Here is a 26,082-nt window from a genome sequence, read left to right as displayed (position 1 = left end):
TCCACCAAACACTTGGTGTAAATATAGGCAAGCTAAATTTTCTGGCACCCTGCATGAATTTACACGTAAACATTCTCTTCCTTTGGCAGTAATGGAGGCAATCAAACCTATTTACAGAGATTTGCCAAATCCTGAGCTACTAAAGAAGTGTTTACATTGGAAGATCCAGAATGTGAATGAGTCCTTCAGTAATGTTGTGTGGTGCCATGTGCTTAAAAATGTATTTGTTGGCCTGATGACTCTAAAGTTAGCAGTGTGTGATACTGTAATAACTTTTAATGGTGGGAACTATGAAAGACTTAAGGTTCTGGAGAAGTTAGGGGTAAGATTTGGACAGAACACAGCTAAAGGACTGTGGGAACTGGATGAGCTTCGTGTACATGAAGCAAAGTTAGCTGCTCAGCAAATGACAAAAGAAGCAAGAAAGAAAAGGAGGAGGCAAGCACTGGGCTGTTGTGACACTGAAGAAGACACAGACTATGGGCCATGGCAATTATAGTGCGTAAGAGATGCAGAAATATAAATCTATCTAAGAATTTGTAATAAAATATGTTTTAAACCTCAATATTTCTGAACTACATTTTTTGCAATAAATGACCCATTTTCTAAAAAAGTATTGATTGCGGAGTCATGAAATTTTCACAGCATGCCAAGTGTGAGATTCATCACATATGGAACTAGAATATTTAATAATTGAGTGTTTGAAAAAAATGATAACATGCCCCACATTACAATTATAGTAATAATTGTAGTCCAGTGTGTCTACAAAGCTGCATTCAATAACCATGGAAAATTGTAAGTTGGTGTATTAAAAAGTTTCCAAGCTAATGGGTCACAAAATTCGATAATTTAACATTGGCGGCATAGGACATAAAATGTCCCCTTAAGGGACATTCCTATTTTGCAGAAGATTGTGGGTTCGAGTCATATCAGGTGATTTGAAATTTTATTTGTAATTCGTTATGAAAATGACTTTGATCCTTGTTTGTATAAAATTAATTGCTTTAAATGTAACGTTTCTTTCTTATTTCTACCTCTTTGTAACGTCATGTTGATCGTTTTAGTAACTTTTCATTTGTCTCCATTTTTTCTTCCTGTTTTACCTTTTGATACTGTTGGGTAAATGATATGGATTATTATTATTCGTCTATTGTAATATTGAAACATTTGAAATTATAAATCTATCTGTTAAAAACCAAAACACGAAATAATCTATTTATACTGACTGTGGAATGGGGTCAAAAATGTATTTTCTGTTAGAAGATGTGGCTATTCTGGATGGTAACAATCACACAAACATTTAAAACATGAATTCTTGTTGTACTATGTAAAAAATGACGCAGATTAAGATTTGAACGAGAGAAATAATTAATGGTAAAACTAATGTTGAATCACAATGAGCAATACAAATAATAAATGCAGTGAAATGGACAAAAACACCAGCTATTAAGATGAAATATATGTTAATACATAAAAATAATCAAAATAACATGAACAAAGATCGCAACTGAAAGCATAATGATAACAAGTAACAATGAGAGCAAATGAGAAAGCTCATAAGATGATTATAATGATGTAAGAAAGGAATAGAAATAAAAAAAATTTCTTCACATGACCCCACCGATAACAATCTAAAGGGGTAAGATCAGGGGGACGAGCTGGACAGGGAACTGGACCACCTCAGCCAAGTAACTGAGTAAAAATGATGATCAAAGTAATTTCGATAAAGATTTAAAAATAAAAATGGCAGAGTACCTGACAATATTTGGACTCTAAATTTTATAATGACATAATATGAACAACATGCCCTCACCACAGCACTATACACTCTTATGTTTCGGGCCCTGATGTGTCTCGCGAAATTTCGGTGGTTTCAAAACTGTGATACGACCACTGCGGACCTCTACTTGTTAGTCATCAGCCAGAAATGTCGCAAAAAAAAAAAAAAAAACAAAAAAAAACGGGGAAATACAATGACAATGATGAAGAACACATACGTCTTTTCAAGTCGTTCATGTAATAACAAAATAATTAAGAATGAAAAGTTACAATAATTATTCACGATAGCTGGTCAGAGTGTCCTCTTCCAGTCTGAAGACACGCATTGAAACGCTGTGTCACGAAGTCCGCGCGTTTTTTGAAATCAAAGGTTTCTCTAATTTTATCAAAAGCTAAAATTATTCACGCAAGAAGCTCTTCGATGGTGTGTGCTTGGAGATAATTTTCTTCACATGACCCCACAGATAACAGTCTGAAGGGGTAAGATCAGGGGGACGAGCTGGCCAGGGAACTGGACCATCTCAGCCAATCCACCTCTTGTGGATCAACGAATCTAAATGCCCAGTGCAAAGTGCGGCGGTGCACCGTCAATACCTGATGGACCGCCAGAGGAACGTCTTCCAAACACAACGGAAGGATATTGACAGGGAATGCTAAATACGTCTCCGTTTAGACAGGAAGTAGGGCGGGATCCAACAAACAAGTCACCTACGATACCTGCCCACATGTTCACGGCAAATTTATGCTCATATGACTTACATAGGTGCCATGCGTATTTTCGTCGTTTCAAATGTGGTTGTTTCGAGAAATGAATGGCCCTTCTCCAGTGAATTTGCCTCATCTGTCCACATCCTCCTTCCGAAATTTGGGATTTTGATCCATTGATTTAAGTACCACATGAAAAACTGCGTCCGGGAAGGGTCTTCCTCTTCCACTAAGTCTTGCACTTTCTGTAGGTGGTACGGAAAGTTGTTTTCGTCATGCAGAACGTCCAGTACTAAAGTGTGTGACACCTGCCCGATAAACAGTCGGATACATTTTACCGTGTTTTGTTCTGAGGCATAATATAAGAATGTAGGATTAACTTTACCTGTAGCAGCTATTGTGTAAGCGTACAAGAACACATGAGTACCCTAAATACTGACACCTTTCGGAGTTATTGGTTATTTTTCCATGACTGCTGTTAAGCTTATTCAGATGCAGTAATCTGAAATACGCGGCGCTAAATTTACCACACTGTGCTACATTGGTACTCCTATAGACATCGTTGAAACTTGGCATCAGGTCACAAGCACACCATGAGTTCTGCACGTTTTGAGGGCTTTCGAGCCTGAGCAACTGGCGTAACGTAATTGCCTTTCAGGCGAAATACGTACAGATTTGATAAACAATGTGCGCGGTTCACGGTGTTACCTTTGGACAACAAGTTTACGTCACCGCCACCAGGTGGTAGCACACTGCAGTGTAGTTTTATTCCTGTTCGTTTCACATAAATCCCACTAGATGGTAGCACACTCCTCAGGCACGCCAATTCACTCACTATGGAGTAAAATTAGATCAGACATCAATACTCGTTATAGTTATACTGACAGAAAAACCTATTTTGTGGGATTATGAATGATGTGTAAAATATTAAGTTTTGCTTCAATTGGGAGCAAGTAGCGATGGGCCGACTTAGGTTTGCGCCAGACCGAGTTGAAAGTTTCAAACAGAGTTGAACCGAGTTGGGACAAAAAAAAAAAAAAACTGAGATAACATACAATGCTGTCCAAGGGACTGGATAACACAACAAATAAAGAAAGAATAAAAATGTTGGAATTTGCATATAAATTAACACAAAACTACTACAATAAGAAATCAATATCCATACAAGCAAAGATTAAACATTATAATTCAGTTATTAGGACACAAGCAACATATGGATCAGAGTGCCTAACATTGAATAAGAAAGGCTAATTAAGAGAACTATAAAAAAGAGAGAGAAAAATATTAAGAAAAATTCTAGGACCTGAGAAAAACAAGGAAAACAGGTGGATTAAAAGGAGAAATGAAGACCTATACAAAAATACAGAAAAGATCACAGATACAATGAGGAAGAGACAGCTAAAATTTTATGGACATTTAAAAAGAATGGAAGACAGATTACAAAGAAAATTTTTAATTACGTTAGTAAGCTGAAAAACACTGTAGGATGGATAGAAGCAGTAAAGAAAGACGCCAACAAAATAGGTGTTACAGAAGAAATAATACATGACAGGAATAACTTTAGGCTACTTATAGAAAACGCAAACTATGAAGAAGATGCGCCAAAACCTCGACCCAAGAGAGTGTGGACAGATGAGCAGAGACGAGCAGTTGGCGAGAAAATGAAGTACTGGGAAGAACGGAAGAAAAAGAAACACCATAAGTCTTAAGTTGTATGCGGTCCATAGCTGGCCAAATTCATAATAAAAAAAAAAAAAATGCTGTTCTCTCCGTCAGGTCTGCGCAGATTACAGTGAAGTTCAGTTAACCAACCCGAGCGTCGTGGTTTCCCAATCGGTGATGGATAGTACATAGGGCGCAATTTTTGGTCTTTTGGCTTGGAATTTTGAAGATAGACTTGTGAAAAACCTGAAACATGGTGAATAGATGTTGATGGTTACCAAGCAATTGTACGGTAGTCAAATGGCTGTTCACGATTATGACATACCCTGCTACAGGTGGTTTGCAACTTTGAAAATAAACTTGTGAAACATCCGAAATTCGCGGTATAAATTTTGACAGCCATTGATCGATCGTAAGGCAGCCAAAAGCCAGTTCATGAGCATGACTGCATACCGCGTTACAGGCCGCGATTTTGGATCCTTTCACATGAAGTTTTGGAGATGTTGATACACCCGGAATTTGCAGTAATGGTGTTCTGGCGATCTGACGATTTTAAGGTAGCCAAAAGCCTAGTCATAGGTGCCACACTACAAGCTGAAATTCGAAAATTCTCTCATGAAACACTTTGAATTTGCTGTAAAGTTTGGACGGAGATTGGGAGATCTTAAGGCAGCCAAATGACTCGCAATGTGGTATGAATTGTTGCCGTGCTATAGACCGCAATTCGAAAATACACTCGTGAGACGCCCAGAATTTTCTGTAAGGATTTTGACGACAATCGATGTTAAGGCAGTCAAATTCCATGGCTCGAGCATGAGTGCTAATGCTTTGTATTGGTCCACTTGATAATAAAATTTATCCAACGCTTCCAAATATTTCGATCAAACAAAGTAAATCACAGTAAGCTAGTACACTGTTAAGGACTACAGTGAGTGACATCCCATTCTGTAGTAATAGACACAACTCAGCTCAATACGGGTTCGATTGGCACGACAATAGTAAACTCGTGCGAACTGTCATCGGTAACAGCGGCCACCGCGTACCACATGAACACTACTCGACTTAGTAAGAATCTGACTCTGGTTGACTTGAAATCCCCTAACCCGGCTTGGTAACTCGAGTTGACCCATCTCTAGTAACGACCCGTGGTGTGAACCGGACAGTCGAAGAAGCAACGACTTCCACTGAAAACGTCCTCCGCTCCGGTTTAACAGCCCGGAATCTTTTGTTAACTGCGAATAAATAATTTCTTACAAAATCGGTGCAAAACATTTCTTTACTGTATTGCTCCTAATTACTTTTTGTTTGGTAACTAATAATTTTTTGATACGTTATCAGCCAATAACTAAATAAGCCACTGCGTTACGCTTACCATATTAAAAATATCGTTCCCAAAATTTAAAAAAGAGACATTTGTTCCTTTTCCTGTGTCTACATAGCCCTGTATAACACAGATAGGCCGGCCGCGGTGGTCTAGCGGTTCTAGGCGCGCAGTCCGGAACCGCGCGACTGCTACGGTCGCAGGTTCGAATCCTGCCTCGGGCATGGATGTGTGTGATGTCCTTAGGTTAGTTAGGTTTAAGTAGTTCTAAGTTCTAGGGGGCTGATGACCACAGATGTTAAGTCCCATAGTGCTCAGAGCCATTTCACCAACACAGATAGATTTCCGTCCGAACAGTGACGTGCACATCTTGTGAATGACTTCCTTCAGGATAACGACATCACTCGACAAGAGTGGCCAGCATTTCCTCCAGACATGAATCCTATCTAACATGCCTGGCATAGATTGAAAAGGTCTGTTTATGGACGCCGTGACCCACTAACCACTCTGAGGGATCTACGCCGAATCTACGTTGAGGAGTGGGCAATCTGGACCAACAGTGCCTTGATGCCACGACGAATACAGCCATGCAAGAGGACGTGCTACTGGGTAGTAGAGGTACCTGTGTGTACAGCAGTCTCGACCACCACCTCTGAAGGTCTTGCTGTATGGTGGTAAAACATGCAATGTGTGGTTTTCATGAGCATTAAAAAGGGCGGGAATGATATTTATGTTGATCTCTATTCCAATTTTCTGTACAGCTTCCGGAACTCTCGGAACCGAGGTGATGGAAAACTTTTTTTGATGTGTGTATTTGCTGATCAGTTAATGATTTCTCATAATTTATAATCATACTATTAAGATTTATTACACTAAGAAGGATGTTTCCCACCAGTTCAGCCATCAGACTGACTGCAGGGTCCAGTACATCATAGTGATAGCATCGGTTAGATGAAGAAAAATGGGTTTTTCCTCTCCAATATATTTTATCGGCTTTACACACGTGACTTGTCTTTTTTATATGCAATACAATTAACAGTGTGATTGGATTTCAGGACTAAAGGCATGATTTCATAAATAATGAGTAGAGTGACACTTGTTTTTACGTTTATTCATAATTTGTTTGTACAGTATGTTCTCGGTTACATACACTCCTGGAAATTGAAATAAGAACACCGTGAATTCATTGTCCCAGGAAGGGGAAACTTTATTGACACATTCCTGGGGTCAGATACATCACATGATCACACTGACAGAACCACAGGCACATAGACACAGGCAACAGAGCATGCACAATGTCGGCACTAGTACAGTGTATATCCACCTTTCGCAGCAATGCAGGCTGCTATTCTCCCATGGAGACGATCGTAGAGATGCTGGATGTAGTCCTGTGGAACGGCTTGCCATGCCATTTCCACCTGGCGCCTCAGTTGGACCAGCGTTCGTGCTGCACGTGCAGACCGCGTGAGACGACGCTTCATCCAGTCCCAAACATGCTCAATGGGGGACAGATCCGGAGATCTTGCTGGCCAGGGTAGTTGACTTACACCTTCTAGAGCACGTTGGGTGGCACGGGATACATGCGGACGTGCATTGTCCTGTTGGAACAGCAAGTTCCCTTGCCGGTCTGGGAATGGTAGAACGATGGGTTCGATGACGGTTTGGATGTACCGTGCACTATTCAGTGTCCCCTCGACGATCACCAGTGGTGTACGGCCAGTGTAGGAGATCGCTCCCCACACCATGATGCCGGGTGTTGGCCCTGTGTGCCTCGGTCGTATGCAGTCCTGATTGTGGCGCTCACCTGCACGGCGCCAAACACGCATACGACCATCATTGGCACCAAGGCAGAAGCGACTCTCATCGCTGAAGACGACACGTCTCCATTCGTCCCTCCATTCACGCCTGTTGCGACACCACTGGAGGCGGGCTGCACGATGTTGGGGCGTGAGTGGAAGACGGCCTAACGGTGTGCGGGACCGTAGCCCAGCTTCATGGAAACGGTTGCGAAAGGTCCTCGCCGATACCCCAGGAGCAACAGTGTCCCTAATTTGCTGGGAAGTGGCGGTGCGGTCCCCTACGGCACTGCGTAGGATCCTACGGTCTTGGCGTGCATCCGTGCGTCGCTGTGGTCCGGTCCCAGGTCCACGGGCACGTGCACCTTCCGCCGACCACTGGCGACAACATCGATGTACTGTGGAGACCTCACGCCCCACGTGTTGAGCAATTCGGCGGTACGTCCACCCGGCCTCCCGCATGCCCACTATACGCCCTCGCTCAAAGTCCGTCAACTGCACATAAGGTTCACGTCCACGCTGCCGCGGCATGCTACCAGTGTTAAAGACTGCGATGGAGCTCCGTATGCCACGGCAAACTGGCTGACACTGACGGCGGCGGTGCACAAATGCTGCGCAGCTAGCGCCATTCGACGGCCAACACCGCGGTTCCTGGTGTGTCCGCTGTGCCGTGCGTGTGATCATTGCTTGTACAGCCCTCTCGCAGTGTCCGGAGCAAGTATGGTGGGTCTGACACACCGGTGTCAATGTGTTCTTTTTTCCATTTCCAGGAGTGTATATAATACCCTCTGATAGCATTATTTTTTTTTTTTTTTTTTTTTTTTTTTTTTTTTTTTTTTTTTTTTTTTTTGCAGAGACTTGTAGAGGACAGTGGAACCTCTGTCCCAGGGGGATTCTGACCAAGGATCATATTGTCGTATGACCTTGGACAGCTCTCTCAGGATTATGACCAAGGGGGACATTGACCCATTACCTTGAACGATAACTATCTCAGGGCTTTGACCTAGGAGGACTTTGACTCTTTGACGAAATCTGGCAACACTGTACCCTTGATCCCCGACTTTTGGAGGTCTGGAAACGCTGCAGGCTGTCCTGAAACATACATGGCCCTATGACAGTTGCACCCGTCCAGCTAGTGAACAAGTCTGAGATGTCTTCTGTCATGAAAAGTGAAATACAGTGCGATGCACTTCACGATTTGGGGAACCTGTTGTTGAAGGGGAGCAAGCGCAAAATGGAAGGGATTTGTAAATCACTGCAGTTTCAACCTACTGTGATTAATAATACCCCTCTGGGAAATGACTGCAAGAGTAACGGAGGTTTACCTTATACTCAGTGTGTAAACCTAGAGGCCTCATTCAACATGATACATCTGACATGCAAGGAAGTGAATGTAATCAGTTGTGGAGTATGGATCACATTGGGATGAATGGTATCTTCATTTGGGCTGTGGTGTCAGACATGGATCATTCCAGTGGGTGGCAGAGAAAGCTGGGATGACGGGCATCGCCCATGGTATTTCAATGAATTTCAGAATCTGCAGTGCTGTTCACAGAATTCATCATGGTGTTCTGGTTCTAAGTCGAGTGGAAGCGTTGTACCGGAGACTTTAACCTACTGTGATAAGTCATGCTGCGACTTACTTTATCTGCGCCTTAGGACTGAGAAGTATTGGCTTCTTCCCAACATGCATATCTTCCTCATTTGTCTTCAGAAGACCAATAATGCGAATTAACAAGATCACCTATCATAACAGATGAGCATGCGCTACTTGAAGAAATACAAGAGGATGCAATTGAATTGAAATGTGCCTCAAGTGCTAAAGAATAGTTTCAACAAATGGGGCTCGAAGAATTTTGGACCATTTTCGTTCCTGTTTCTGAAGGAGTGGCAAAGGGAGCCTTGAATTTCCTTATATAGTTCTGCTCTACATCGCTATGTGACACTGTATTCTCGTCACATGCCATCATGAAAACGAAACACTTCAGGCGCCTAAATGTGGAGAGTGAAATAAGAAGATAATTAATAAACAAATAAATAAACATAGAATGCACGAGACATTTTGGGGTTGCAAAGAGGGGCACGAGGTAGAAAAACTTTGGGATCCACTGCTTTGAGCTATACGATAATCCCTGGATGATACATTCTGCGGAAAATGTTAAAGCAAAGCTGGGACAATCACTCATAGGAGAGTGACATTCGCACATGGGTTTGATCGATGCATCCTCCCTCAGTCGTTCGCATCATACACGGCATGGTTTACATCTGAATGCACAGCTAACTGCCAGTTGTATCCAATCTGACCAAAGCAGTATCCATCCTATGCCAGTGAGTTACAAAGTGTCCACTAAGGCTTTTTAGCGTAAATTCAACAGCAAGAGAGAGAGCTGCAGAATAAATATAGTACAGTTTAAACAGCTACTAGTACAACAAAATTTAGTATTTTCCATCAATATATCAGAAGCTGTAGAAGTTGTTAAGTTTATTTACTGACTCGTTACATGACTGCAGAAATTTTCTTCTCAGATTGGTCCTAAGGCACTAGACATATGAAAGCAAGTGACAAATTAAGTGCTTGCAGAGCTAAATAAGAAAAATTATCCTGTTGCTATATTCTGTGACCATGCCAAGGCCTTTGATTGTGTGGATCACAAAATTCAACATAGAAAACTAAAGTGTTATGGCACTGATGGCATGCCTTTTGCACACGTGCAAGTGAATTACATGAAACTGTGATTAAAAAATTGGCCAGATGCGATTTGGACTCGCGCTCTGAAGATTCCGTACAAAATTACTTATGTATATAGACAGCTGATGCATTCTGGGAATAAAGGATCTCGACGAGTTTTGCCTGTTATCGACAATGACACTGGCGAGGTATGAGCCCCAGGGACTCCAAGGCTTTCGAGAATGTTTCAATTTCAAGTTTGAAGGCGTATAACAAATGACAAAAGAATATTTTTTCGTGTGATATAATTATAAATTAACAATTTTTTGATTCAACTCCATTACTTGTACTGTGAAACCATTCTTCTTGGCAAATTTCATGATTCTATATCAAGGGAAAATCCCTGCAAGTTTTGATGAGTGAGTCTGCGGGTATGAAAATGTGTGACATAAAGGGCGGTATCTTTCGGTTGCATTGGCTTGGAAGCTTACATTTATTACACTGCCAAGAGACACGGACCTTGGTATGTGACATAAATTTCAACTTTCCCTGGTCCTGAAAAGAAGGGGTCTTAACAGACAGATGGACAGACAAACAGCCTGATAACAAATGACAAAAAAATTTTGTGATATAATTACAAATTCACAATTTTCGAATTTTGTACTACATTTGTAGTATCAAATCTTGTTTCCTGCCAAATTTCATGATTCTATGTCAACGAGAAGTACCTTGTAAGTTTTGATGAGTGAGTTTACGAGTAGCAAAATATGTGACTTAAAGGGCTGCGTTTTTTGATTGCAGTGACTTAGAAGATTCACTTTCTTCCATCGCCAAGGGAGTGTAGGGTTTAATCTCTGACACATATTTCAACTTGATACTTCTACCCACTCCTTAGGAAAAGGGTTCTGAATAGTCGGACAGACAGATAGACAGAGGGCCAGACAACATTGTGATCCCGTAAGGGTACCGCGTTTTTATAGACTGAGGCACAGAACTCTAGAAACATAAACTTGTCTCTTCTTCATGCTCAGATTATGTTTTTTTTAAAGAAAACAATCCTTATGTCTATTTTCAAATTAATTTCAGTTGCGCTTCTTACGTAATAAAACTCTGATATATCAACACACAAATGTATTTTGTTTTTGGAATAGGCACTCAGAATACATAGAACAGTAAATCATCAAGGGGAAGAAACGTACAGGAAAAACTTTCCAAAATGAAATCGCAGGTTTAGACATTTATCTTTGTTTCCCAAGCTGCAGTTTTTTCGTAAAATGCTTTGGTTTCACTATTGCCAGGAATGTACTTGAGCATTTTGCGTATATGTTTAATTTTGTTTTCTTTGACTTGACACGCACCATTTGGATAAGCGAGTCTTCTTGACAGTTCTGGGATATGTGGATATGTTGGTACGAGGAAGAAAGAATTTTGAATTATACCTGCTATGAATGGTTTTGCCACAATTCCGTTCTGTATTACAGAAAATCAGAGTTCTTTAAAAGTTGAAACAGTAAACGATACTTCTTTATCTCTATGAACATCGAGGAAGAAAGAATTTTGAATTATGCCTGCTATGAATGGTTTTGCCACAATTCCGTTCTGTATTACAGAAAAGCAGAGTTTTTTAAAAGCTGAAACAGCAAACGATACCTCTTATCTCTATGAACACCCTTAAGGCAATTCTCTATGGAATTGATACATCTTTTGTAATAGTACGGTCTCCAGTCGTAATCATAAATATCTTCACTTTCAACGGTTGTAAATGCTAAAAATTTCCTTGACCTAATTATGTTTTCACCCACGTTCATCATCATGCTACATCTGTCCACACACCTCAGTGTTCTTTTCACTACTGCAAAGTCTCTATCTGATGGCGGAAAGGAGTATCCCCTGATACGGAAAATAAGTCTGACTTTCAAAAACGCATCTGATCTCTTACAGCCATTAAAGACTCCATGAGAATCTCGATCTTATCCTGGACTGTACGTCTGACACAAAACAGCTAGACTTCTTTAACACTATATGGAACACAGATAGTGAAATAATGGAGGAGAAAATTAGGTGCACCACCTGACAAGGAAAAAAAAGTCTTGGGCTAAGGCTCTTCTGCCAGTAAATATGAATATTCTGTTACTGGAAATGACATACAGAAAATGCAGACTAAAGTTATTTTGATATTAAACAATGCGTGTTGGGCACCTGAACGCAGCAGTACTCATAACTCAAAACCATGAAAATGTTGCCTTAAGTCGTTTTGCAAATTCACCATTCATATGTACACTGAACCTATCCGATCGTGTTTTGTATCCCAGAAAAAAATCAGTGCTGAAGTAATGGGGCTTATTAAATCAGCAAACTTTATGAATTCAACTTCACTATTTTGAGTTTATTGTCAGAAATAAGCTCAATATTCCTAAAACACTGAAGCCACACTTACGTCTAAGGACAATCAGATATTGGTCAGTTAATGGAGATGTGAACTAGGCTGTTCGATCATTAAGTTCAGCGTCTTAAATAAATAAATAGGTCGTGATCAGCAAGTTCCATTGTAAATTATCAAATTGAACTCGACAATCACTTTCATTACTATTATGTACATATGCCTCAACAAAATCTCCAATAATTCCAATAAATATGCTTCTGCGCCATAACTGCCTACACATCACACTTCTGCAGAGAAGTCCTATTAGGAGAATATTACGTCTTCAGCAAAATACGTTATGCTTTTGTTCTCATTAATAAAATGTCTCGATCCCATCTGTACGACCTATGTGGTTTTTACTGACTCCCTCTTCCAAGACGAACGTGCACCTAAATCAAAACCTGTATTGTCGCTCTATAGCCCAAAAGGGCTACCAACCGAACAAGGAAAGGTTGTCCGCCCCCACTACGTCGAGCGTCCGTGGAATGCTTCTGCAGATCAAAATGGCGCCACTCACAATAGCTGACTGAAGTTATTTATTGATTTCTGTGATCAGTGACGCCTGGTTAATGGGGACATCATCAGAACACAGTTCTTTCACATCCAAACAATACCAGTCAGTTTCAGCAAAACGAATGTTTGAAATGAGTTTGTATAGTACGCATTAGACACAAGAGTGGAACGACCGACCCACGTTGGTGGAGGAGATCTATCAAAATCTCCATCATTTAAGTATCTTATTTCTAAGGTCACTGGTGATGGCCAACTTACAGACGTGGTCAACGCGAGGACGCAGTCAGCCTGGATGAAGTGGAAAAAGACATCAGGCGTCACCTGCGACATCGGATTAAGGATCATATGATGTCAAAGATCGAGCGGAATGTGATCCGTCCTGTTGCTCTCTATGGCACCAAATGTTGGCCAGCTACAAAACAGGCAAAACGACGATTGGGGACCATGGAGACTAAGGTGCTTCGATGGACAGGTGCCATCACTCGACTGGATAATGTTTTGGATGGCACTATAAGTAAACGTTTCAGGTTCGCAACGATCCAGAAGAAAGTGCGAGAAAACCGTCTACATTGGTCTGGACATGTTATCTGCGCAGAGGACAATACCACTGAGAGGCAGAACGCCCAATGGAAGTCATTGTAAAAAGACCCAAGGAACGACCTAGACAGCATGGGCCAATACTCTGTACAATACTCTGAAGACTGAAACTTCCTAGCAGATTAAAACTGTGTGCTGGACCGAGACTTGAACTCGGGATCTTTGCCTTTCGAGGGCAAGTGCTCTACCATCTGAGCTACCCAAGCACAACTCACGCCGCGTCCTCACAGATTTACTTCTGCCAGTGCCTCGTCTCCTACCTTCCAAATTGAAATCTGTAAATCTTCATCCAGACATGGTCCATGGTCGAACAAAACAGAGATAGCGAATCTATTCAGCGGAACCACCAGGCAGGACAAACGCTAGAGAAAAAGAAGTAGATAGTACACATTAGAGTTCTTTGATCCCTGTCAGGAAATCTGTAGGCTTGGTAGGGCAATGTTTGGGGTTCGTGTTTTCTTGATGTTTGACTTTGCGATTACTGTCAGTGGATAGGCACGTTCAACACCTTTGAATAATCTCTGACGTACATTTGGACAAAGAAAAAAAAAATGTGTGGTCGGTGCATCACACTCCGAATTTTTAACCTAGTCCGCAACCGTTGGCCTATGCAGTTCATTCATTGTGATCTCATGAGACTCTAGGCAATGTAGCGTATATTACTCCACTTCTCATCTCCAGTTTAATCCTAACGTATGTGTGTTGCTGCCCAGCTGTACTTAATTGACACACAATACCAAGCGCCCATGCTGCCTAAACAACAGTGATAATCTACAAAACGTGGTGAGCAGAAATAATTATTTTTACTGCTGGTTAAGCCCGTCTCACACGGAGCAAGGTTCGCCACAAGTTTGCAAGATGGCGTGCGTGCCTGCCGGCTTGCAGGGAAAGGAGCCGGCTATCTTCCATGCCGAAGCTCACCCACGGTGCGAGATTGGCAGCTGGTTGTGTTGTGATCGGCTGCATGTTGTATCGAACGAAGATGGCTGCTTCAGGTACACATGTTCGGAGCAAACTGGCGGTATTAGCTGTTTTGGTGCTAAGCGATGCAGAAATGCATGCTAATGAGAGAAGAAGAAAGTAAGAATGGACGACAAACTGGATTAAGAGGAGAAACGCTGGAAAAGGTGTGCTCTCCATGCTTCACAAAGAGTTGAGGTTAGTTCGCATAACGCCTACTTTTGTTTGAAAAGTATCACCATTTCATTACTGTTTGACTTTATAAATATACCAATAATGACTGTTATATACGACTTTATTTTATAGGATAGAAGATCGTATGTCCTTTTAAAATTTCATACGAATGTATAAACACACAAGTGTTTATTATAATATAGTTTGCGCTTTTCACGACGTACAGACACTGTTCTTCCCTATAAGTACATATCAATGCTTCAATCGCTTCCTTGGACCCTGCGGTGCCGTTATTAAATAATTATAAGAACTTCCTACCGCACCTCACAAAAGCGACTATCAACAAAGGCTTCCCGCCCAAGCTTTCCGTGTCTAACGTCACAAACGAAACGTCTCATGATTCGCCAACGCAGGTAGCACGCAGGGAACCTTACAAGAAAAATAGCACTGGACCTATCCTGGAAATCTTACAAGGTTCCCAGCAAGGTAGCCCGCTAGCAGACGACGGAACCCGCAAGGTAGCCGTCGCGCGAGCCAGCAAGGAAACTTACAGCGAATCTTGCTCCGTGTGAGACGGGCTTTAGAGATTAACAAGCCGTAGAGGTAACGCTAGATAACTTGGCCTGAGGGGCAGAACCACATGCTCGTTTTGAGCCCTGGGAGATGCCACCCCTCTGTTCCAAAGTGGCAACCGCCTCAGTTGTTTGACGCCTGCTGAGCCGCGTCCTTTATCTGTTGTGAGCGATACGTTCTCTGTCCACCCCGCCTTCATTGTGGGAATGGAGGCTAGCGCACGGTGGCGGCACTGCAACCGTCCTTAAATGATTTTAAAGAAAGAGTTCAGTGAAAAAATTTAATTCTCCTGCATCTCATAGCCTCATTCTTCAGCTTCATCTTGAACTGCCTATCATTTCGTTAACGGTGATAGATTTTCTGATATTTATATATTAAGTATGGTACTGCTCGAAATTTGAATACTTTGCAATGAAAACCGGTGGTCGCTATGAATTTGCGTTTGGTGCATATTAGATCATTTATGGCTAGATACGAGATGGAGCTAACATATTGAAATTTTCTTCAATCTTGAGACAACATCTATATCTATTGCAAGTCTTGAAAAAAATAGACCGCCTGTAGTACACTTTCTTCCAAACGTGTGTGCAAACGATAGAATGCAAGCGAAATATTCATAACGTATCTCACTTTTCGTAAACGGTTGAGATATTAAACAAATTTTTTAATAAAGTGGGGAGTATTTTATCATATGCAAAACCTTCTTATCTTCTATGATATGTAAGTGACTACATATTTTTGCAATGAAATATTGTAATTATTTTAAATGTCATCGATAGCTGGTGAAATGGGAATTAGCATTGGCTTGTAATAACATAAGTGAAGGAATCATTGTGTATTGTATAATAAACCGGGGACCTAGAAACGACAGAGAGGCTTCGTCCCGCTGTAGCCCTCAGCGAACCCCCACAACAGGCCACAGCAGTCCACCCACCCCACCGCCGCCCCATACCGAACCCAGGGTTCATGTGCGGTTCGGTCTCCATTGGGCACCCCCCCCCCTCCCCCCTCTTCCAGGAACATGTTTGCATGGTAGAGTAATTATGGTGTACACATAGCATTGTTGTCAAAAGTAGCTTGTTAACAAAATATTGTGGGTGTTAAGAAAAATAAGAAGGAACACAGAGACTTCCTTTAAAAGAATGCCACTAGTAGAAAATGTAGTAAATAAACGAAATGTATGCAATTATTCGTCAGTTACATACTTGACTGTCCTAAGTTGTTTTGGTCAAAATAAATTTCATTGTCAGGTACTTAATGCTATCAAAAAATGGAGAACTAAGCATGACATAAATCAGTTAACTATTTACAGATTTAAATGTCATAAAATCCATTCCTTAATTTAATCTTTATTGAGAACTTACAAAAATATTAAAATTTATTTCCAATCAATCTGAACTGTTTCTAAATATAAATAACCTTTAGATAGTAAATTTTACATTTGACACCAATAGAGGAAGTATTCATACTTCGAAATAACAAAAAAGTTAAAGTTCATAATTAAAGCCCAATGCTTGATAAAAATATCAGAACAATAGTGAAATCATTAAATTCATTTAGTGCAGACAAACAAGACATAGAATCTATGTGGTTCATTAACATTATAACATCAGCGAGTTGCAGTATACCCTAGTATATTAATATTCGATAATACTAAGATCAAAACCAAAGCAAGAATGTAGGAATCTGGACAATGATAAAACCGTGGCATACTGTTCACATAAATGGTAAATGTTCACATACAAATACCTGAGAATGAAGAGTACATTTCAGTATCCATACGAATCCACATGGTAAACTCAATTTTATGTCATACAGTAATATTTTATAGAGTGGCTTGACTTTGTGAGCCACTGTTTGTTCAAGAAACTCAGAGTTATAGGCCACATGTAGTGGCATGCACATACCACACCACATGGTAACATATGTGGATGATGGCATAGCATATTCTGTGCAGGACTTTTTGTAGTTTTTTCCTTATAGTGGAGCCTATAGTTGGGCAGCGCAGTGTTCACCAGCACGAGGTAGCACATGTGCTGGCGTATGTTTACTCCCACACGCAACTTCCTCACATTATGAGACATAGTGCTGACGTAGACATTGTCAGATGTCTCCACATTGCGCCGACTTCTCGTGAATATATGGATAGGATACACAGCAGTATCATGTAGAGCAAGCATTGAAGCTATCATTCTAAGGAACATGTAGCCACGCGTCAGACGCAAAAAATAAAGAAAACAAATATTTATAGTAACATTATCAATAATGCAACATAGTTAAATAAACTGCTGAAATCATGTTTCCTCTTCAGCAGTTCAATAAAACTTCACTTGCACACAGCACTAAGACATAGTTTGGTTATGAACCATCAGTGGACGGGCTCACAAACATATGTTTTTCCAGTGTACTTATAACGACACACACAATATGTTGAAATAAACTACAGCACTTAAGACATTCTTACAAGTTTCTGTCATTCACCTGTAAATAACGCTGCTTCAGATATTCTACGTATTGCTTTTTGAAATATTTATTTCTGTTCATACATCCCAGCTCTACTGAATTTAAATGATTGGTTCATACAATCCGAAATGACCCAGATAGCAATGATGGAATTTGTTCATTTCATCTTCTGCCCTCGAATAATTCCTATGAACCTGATCTGCACAGCGTCCCCCCCCCCCCCCCCCCCCCCCCATTGTATGTAACTGGCCAAGCAAATCATTCATATGCCAGTGTCCCAGCCAATGTCTTTTTTTCCATGTGTTGTGATTCGATATTCTGTCGTCCTTCTGTCATATTTATGACGATCTGGGGAAATTAATAATTTGTTCAGAAATTTTATCACCCCAGTTGCCAAAAAACTCAGTGCTTAGTGGAACACCAGTGTTTTTGTGATCCAGGATATTATTATCATTTCCGAAGGATGGTAGTTTTTGTAGCCAGTTTTGATGACTGTTACTACCACGTTAAGCCATGAACAGTCTACTCGGTACTGTCATTGCGCATACATCTGAATCTGAGGCAGGCCACTAGGTTAAAATTTAAATATGTTCAACAGCTTGCTTCTGAATAAAGTCATTACAAAATGTTGATCGAAGTTGTAGGACGTTGCCTGTCAAATGGGATTTTCGACGAATATTTTCACGAAATACTATTCTTCTAATATCTTATCACTAATTTTTCTGTTTGCTTTTCATAACGGAGAGAACTGGACAAACTTGGAGGGACATCTACAACAGCCAGAATCTTTAAGAAATTCCAATTAGGTTTTTAATGTTCCAAACAAACCATAACATTACAGCTACATCTCTTGACTCAGAAACAACACAATATGTTACTTCTTTATGTTATACCGTGGATCCTTTCGTTTGTTGGCAGACATCGCAACCTTTTAAAATTTTTATTACTTGTTGCGACTTATTACCAAAATTAAGCCGTTCTTGCAGCATTTGCAGGCAGTTCTTAGGACTGAAATATGTATAACTGACTACGATATATAGATGAAATTTCCAACCTGCTGTTTAGGCATACATAGTTTCCAGAATATTGCACTGAAATCGGTTCTCAAATGCAAAATTTCATTATAAACAACGTAATTGCCTTAAATCTTCCATTAATCTCGTACCGGTGTTTCAGTGTATCATGCTGAGTATTTCATCGGTTTCCTTTTGCATGTTGATGTTGCGAGGAAATATTGTGATCTGTGACTTTCCATCTATTCCTTTTATAAAGCTAATCTTAATTTTCTTCATTCTCAGACATTCTGTGCAGAAGTTTGCCATGTGAGCATGAAGAAGACATAGTGTACTTGGAATGATATTCGATCTCCCAGAATAAGCTGTATTTCGAAGTCAGACTCTTGTAGCGTCTTGTATGATGATTAAATTATATGGGTGCGGTTGTTTAGTCATTTATGCAAGATTGATATACCTTAAGATACGTCCTGGTACTTATACATCGCTCCAGTAGGAAAGCTTGGAATATCTTGAAGCCCCACTCAGTTAGTAATGCTGCCCTTCACATCTCACTGCATATTCTTTCTCAGGGTGATAATATCCTACTTACAAAAACAGTTGTGTGTTGTTCTTTATACCCCTTTTCAATTATTGCGTCATGCAAATGTGCTCCAACAGCTATTGTAACATTAGTAAGAGGTAACAGCCCTTCCAGTGCTACGACAGAAGATCTGATTTCTGTAGTATAGGGATTTTTCATAGTTGCTCCTTGAGATCTTCAAATATTTTTTGCTAAGGTGATCTCCAAGTTCACACAAATTTTTTCTCAAACAGTTGTAACAGATGATATGATATGCAGTGTCTGTGATGTTAAGAAGAACAAAGCGATATTCTTTTGGACTTGCATGTCTGTCCAAGGGAACAGACAATGGGGCTACAGCCATTATGAAACATATGAAATATATTTGCGATTGCGAGTACAAACAACCATAAGCTGTGCAAGGGAATTACGACAGTAAAATTTGTGCCAGACTGGGACTCGAAACTGGATTTCCCGCTTTACGCGAGCGGTCGCTTTAATCGCTTTGGCTATCCTTGCGAGACTCAGACTCAAACCCAAAATACCATTATGTGGTCGTTCCTGCATCACAACCTGTACTCATACACAAATTAGGTAATTCCGTACAGGGGAGGGCGTTTTAATTGATGGTCACTACCAAGTATCGGCAGATAAGTTCGATATTGCAGCTTCAACACCATACCACAGTTCATCAAGAGTAGTGACTGGCGTATTGTGACGAGCCAGTTGCTCGGCCACCATTGACCAGACGTTTTCAATTGGTGAGAGATCTGGAGAATGCGCTGGCCAGGGCAGCAGTCGAACATTTTCTGTATCCAGAAAGGCCCGTACAGGACCTGCAACATACGGTCGTGCATTATCCTGTTGAAATGTAGGGTTTCGCAGGCATCGAATGAAGGGTAGAGCCACGGGTCGTAACTCATCTGAAATGTAACGTCCACTGTTCAAAGTGCCGTCGGAGGTGACCGAGACGTGTAACCAATGGCACCCCATTCCAACGTGCCGGGTGATACACCAGTATGGCGACGACGAATACACGCTTCCAATGTGCGTTCATCGCGATGTCGCCAAACACGGATGCGACCATCATGGTGCTGTAAACAGAACTTGGATTCGTCCGAAAAAATGACGTTTTTCCATTCGTGCACCCAGGTTCGTCGGTGAGTACACCATCGCAGGCGCTCCTGTCTGTGACGCAGCGTCGAGGGTAACCGCAGCCATGGTCTCCGAACTGATATTCCATGTTGCTGCAAAGGTCGTCGAACTGTTCGTGCAGATGGTTGTTGTCTTGCAAACGTCCCCATCTGTTGACTCAGGGATCGAGACGTGGCTGCACGATCCGTTACAGACATGCGAATAAGATGCCTGTCATCTCGACTGCTAGTGATACGAGGCCGTTGGGATCCAGCACGGCGTTCCGTATTACCCTCCTGAACCCACCGATTCCATATTCTGCTAACAGTCATTGGATCTCGACAGACGCGAGCAGCAATGTCGCGATACGATAAACCGCAATCGCGATAAGCTACAATCCGACCTTTATCAAAGTCAGAAACGTGATGGTATGCTTTTCTCCTCCTTACACGAGGCATCACAACAACGTTCCACCAGGCAACGCCAGTCAACTGCTGTTTGTGTATGAGAAATCGGCTGGAAACTTTCCTCATGTCAGCACGTTGTAGGTGTCGCCACCGGTGCCAACCTTGTGTGAATGCTCTGAAAAGCTAATCATTTGCATATCACAGCATCTTCTTCCAGTCGATAAAATTTCGCGTCTGTAGCACGTCGTCTTCGTGGTGTAGCAATTTTAACGGCCAGTAGTGTATGATATTGCAGTGCATGTGTTGTTAAGCAGAGCGATACTATGTTCCTTCGGACACGCATGCATGCATCCATGCCTAATTCGTTTCGGCTATCCGTGCGCGACTCACGGCAAGAGGCAGACTCCCATACGTCACCGCAGTGTCTGTTCCTTTGGGCATGCATGCTCGTGCGGAAGAACAATGTCTCGTTTTTCTTAACAACACAGGCACCGCAATATCGCTCCAGATCGGGTTGACGGAGGAGATAGAGAAGATCGAAAGAAGAGCGGCGCGTTTCGTCATAGGGTTATTTGGTAGGCGTGATAGTGTTACGGAGATGGTTAGCAAATTCAAGTGGCAAACTCTGCAAGAGAGGCGCTCTGCATCGCGGTGTAGCTTGCTCGCCAGGTTTCGAGAGGGTGCGGTTTTGGATGAGGTATCGAATATATTGCTTCCCCTACTTATACCTCCCGAGGAGATCACGAATGTAAAATTAGAGAGATTGAGCGCGCACGGAGGCTTTCCGGCAGTCGTTCTTCCCGCGAACCATACGCGATTGGAACAGGAAAGTGAGGTAATGACAGTAGCACGTGAAGTGCCCTCCGCCACACATCGTTGGGTGGCTCGCGGAGTATAAATGTAGATGTAGATGTAGATATCAGGCAGCGACTTTCAATTGAATTGTCATCCCCTCTACAGGAATTACATAATGTGTGTACGGGTACAGTCAGTGACACAGAAACGAGGACATAGAGAAGTTTTGGTCTGGCCATGAGTTGTGCGGTTAAGGCGACCGCATGCAATGCGTGGCTCAATAGGAAAGGAAGATTGTACGTCAATAAACTCCTATAATAAAGTGAAACGAAGCTGCCGATGGAGAAAATGACGAAACTAGCGCGTAAGTACACGATCTACAGCTATAGTTGCATCTGCGTCTTCATACATTATCCGCAAGCCACCATATGGTGTATGGCGGAGGGTGCTTTGTACCGCTACTAGTCATTCCTTTTCCTGATCAACCCGCAAATGGAGCGAGGGAAAAACAAGAGTCTTTGTCTCCTTATGAGCCCTAATTTCTCAGATCTTCTGTTCGCGGTCCTTACGCGAAATGTACGACGGCAGTTGTAGACTCGTTCTGCAGTCAGATTCCCTAAATTGTCTGAAGAGTTTGTCACGAAAAGAGCATAGAGTACAAATATATATGGAATGAGTGTTCGGATACGCAGTACAAGAATTCTGTCCGCAACATACCCTGCAGCTAAACATACGTGATTTTTGGAAGGCGCATTTTAACCCTATAGCGCTTACAGTGTTTGAGTGTTATTACTCCGCTGCTACAGATAGATCAGCTTCAGAAATACCGTCAAACTTCGTATACGCGTTTTACAGACATCATAACAGTTTGACACCAGGAACTGAATTTGGCTAGAAGGTGCGTAGAACAATGGTATTGTGCGTTTTCGCCACAGTATCATAGCTCAGATTCCACGCTATTTACGCCCCCCTTTTTTTTTCTAGCAGTATAAAAAGTGACGACCAACAGTATATTTTCACGTTTTGTATTGTACTTATTCATATTGTTAGATCTCTGTTCTAATTAATTACGTTACAATGATACTGTAGACGGCGCCGAAGTGTGCATTCGGAACTATGTAATTGTTACGGAAAATACGGTAAGCACCACCTGCTTGCCCATTATTATTTTCATTTTTTCCCCTCTGCTTTTTATAGAAAAGTAAAATATCTATAATATTTTTTCGCCAGGTCGTAAGGAAATTAAAACCATACATCATGAACAAAAACATAAAAAATACAAGAGCAATGCTCGAATTTTGGAGTAATAAAAGAAGTAACAGCTAACAATATTTTTTTTTTACGTTTTCAGTAGGACTGATTCATACAGTCGAATCTGTTATAATTAACTACGTTGTAATACCACTGCATAGGAAAGTACCCCATGCACAAAATACTTAGATAAACACAAAGATTTGAGAACCCCCATAAATTTGGAGGAAATTAACCGGATTGTCAGATATAAATTTTATCGACATATGAAATAGCACCAATATGTACACTGATGGGCCACAATATTACACTACTGGCCATTAAAATTGCTACACCACGAAAATGACGTGCTGCAGACGCTAAATTTAACCGACAGGAAAAAGATGCTGTGATATGAAAATGATTAGCATTTCAGAGGATTTACACAAGGTTGGCGCCGGTGGCGATATCTACAACGTGCTGACATGAGGAAAATTTCCAACCGATTTCTCATACACAAACAGCAGTTGACCGGCGTTGCCTGGTGAAACGTTGTTGTGATGCCTCGTGTAAGGAGGAGAAATGCATACCACCTCGTTTACGACTTTGATAAAGCTCGGATTGTAGCTTATCGCGATTGCGCTTTATCGTATCGCGACATTGCTGCTCGCGTCTGTCGAGATCCAACGACTGTTAGCAGAATATGGAATCGGTGGGTTCAGGAGGGTAATACGGAACGCCGTGCTGGATCCCAACGGCCTCGTATCAGTAGCAGTCGAGATGACAGGCATCTTATCCGCACGGCTGTAACGGATCGTGCAGCCACGTCTCGATCCCTGAGTCAACAGATGGGGTCGTTTGCAAGACATCAACCATCTGCACGAACAGTTCGACGATGTTTGCAGCAGCATGGACTACAGCGCGGAGAACATGGTGCGGTTACCCTTGACGCTGCACCACAGACAGGAGCGCCTGCGATCGTGTACTCAACGACGAACCTGGGTGCACGAATGGCAAAACGTCATTTTTTTTCTGATGAATCCAGGTTCTGTTTAAAGCATTATGATGGTCGCATCCGTGTTTGGCGACATCGTGGTGAACGCCCATTGGAAGCGTGTATTCGTCATCGCCATAGTGGCGTATCAACCGACGTGATGGTAAGGGGTGTCATTGCTTACACGTCTCGGTCACCTCTTGTTCGTATTGACGGCACTTTGAACAGCGGACGTTACATTTCAGATGTGTTACGACCCGTGGATCTACCCTTCATTCGATCCCTGCGAAACCCTACATTTCAGCAGGATAATGCACGACCGCATGTTGCAGGTCCTGTACGGGCCTTTCTGGATACAGAAAATGTTCGACTGCTGCCCTGGCCAGCACATTATCCAGATCTCTCACCAACTGAAAACGACTGGTCAATGGTGGCCGAGCAACTGGTACGTCAATACGCCAGTCACTACTCTTGATGAACTGTGGTATCGTGTTGAAGCTGCATGGGCAGCTGTAGCTGCACACGCCATCCAAGCTCTGTTTGACTCAATGCGCAGACGTATCAAGGCCGTTATTACGGCCAGAAGTGGTTGTTCTGGGTAGGCTTACTGATTTCTCAGGATCTATGCACCCAAACTGCGTCAAAATGTAATCACATGTCAGTTCTAGTATAATATATTTGTCCAATGAATAGCCGTTTATCATCTGCATTTCTTCTTGGTGTAGCAATTTTAATGACCAGTAGTGTATAAACAAATTTGAGGGGATACAGAGGAAAAATTAGAGAACTACCTCACTGAAGCAGCAGTCACCAGGTGTTGGGTCATTTCAAGTTTAGACTCATTGTTACTCTAGCACAAGAAGTTGCCCGTCAAACTGATATACTCGCCAGTTACGTCATGTGAGTATTCAACCGCTTTTGTGAGGCACAACAGATTGAACATCTGCCTCGTAGTAATCGAGTGAGGTCAACAACGCTACGTTATGTTGGATATCTACAGATTAAAGTTTGTAGGTTAGCTAAGGAAAAACGTCAGATATTGCGCACTGCCTTTTTTGAGGTCATTGGGAGGGTGGCTCGAATGGGTCTGAGCACTATGGGACTTAAATTCTGAGGTCATCAGTCCCCTAGAACTTAGAACTACTTAAACCTAACCAACCTAAGGGCATCACACACATCCATGCCCGGGGCAGGATTCGAACCTGCAACCGTAGCGGTCGCGCGGTTTCAGACTGAAGCGCCTAGAACCGCTCGGTCACTCCGGCCGGCCCACTGGGAGGTTTATGTTCATCCAGACAGCACATAACTTCTCCACACTATCAGTTTGGACGCTAGAAGTCCATTACGAACAACAGCATAACCCTCAGCAGCGTCGTATTCGAAGAAGGTGACCAAGAGAACGGTTGGAATGGAGCTTGACTCAGTAGTGTCGGGTTCTCTTCACAGACTAGGGGAGGTGTTGCCAGGCGCCTGGTGATCGTCTTAGAAAGGGGTGGAGTCGGAGAAGTAGGCTACCAGTGCAAGACTCAGGTATTAAGCCCCACGAATTTCGCAGAAAGCAAGGCCGCTTTCGTTTTGGGTGGCTATCATATGCATATGGTTCAGGGATCGGAGACACTGCTACTATAGTTCAACCCTACAGTCAACATTTCGGCGATACGTCCATCTTTCAGGACGGTATGAGCAAGCGCTCTTTGCCACTGTGCGAAAACTTACTCCAAGAAGGTTCATTCAACCGAATAGGATGTTGTGCACTATCAGCTGACAAGAACACCTCTGAGCAGCTCAAATTTGCGGTACTTCGTCACAGGGAGCCTCCATATACCCTGGGCCACCAGCGAAGAGTGGAATGAGCCAACCTTGAGTAAACACATGGAAAATGTTGTGGGGAAGACTAACCAACGACTGCGTTTTATTTGCAGGACACTTAGAAAATGTAACAGATCTACTAAGGAGACTGCCTACACCACGCTTGTCCGTCCTCTTTTAGAATACTGCTGCGCGGTGTGGGATCCTTACCAGACAGGACTGACGGAGTACATCAAAAAAGTTCAAAGAAAGGCAGCACGTTTTGTATCATCTACATCTACATCTACATCTACATCTATACTCCGCGAGCCACCTTACGGTGTGTGGCGGAGGGTACTTATTGTACCACTATCTGATCCCCCCTTCCCTGTTCCATTCACGAATTGTGCGTGGGAAGAACGACTGCTTGTAAGTCTCCGTATTTGCTCTAATTTCTCGGATCTTTTCGTTGTGATCATTACGCGAGATATATGTGGGCGGTAGTAATATGTTGCCCATCTCTTCC

At 42.1% G+C, this 26,082-nt stretch overlaps 1 protein-coding gene across 2 annotated transcripts in view; it reads left to right on the top strand.

Annotated features, from left to right (window-relative positions):
* Positions 1-26,082, top strand: part of LOC124551234 — a 317,793-nt gene that overhangs the window by 183,771 nt on the left and 107,940 nt on the right. The gene's annotated exons all lie outside the window — the stretch shown is intronic.

This window comes from Schistocerca americana, chromosome 9, assembly GCF_021461395.2.
Source record: "Schistocerca americana isolate TAMUIC-IGC-003095 chromosome 9, iqSchAmer2.1, whole genome shotgun sequence".
Lineage (NCBI taxonomy): Eukaryota > Metazoa > Arthropoda > Insecta > Orthoptera > Acrididae > Schistocerca > Schistocerca americana.
This window is presented reverse-complemented; position numbering and strand designations above follow the sequence as displayed.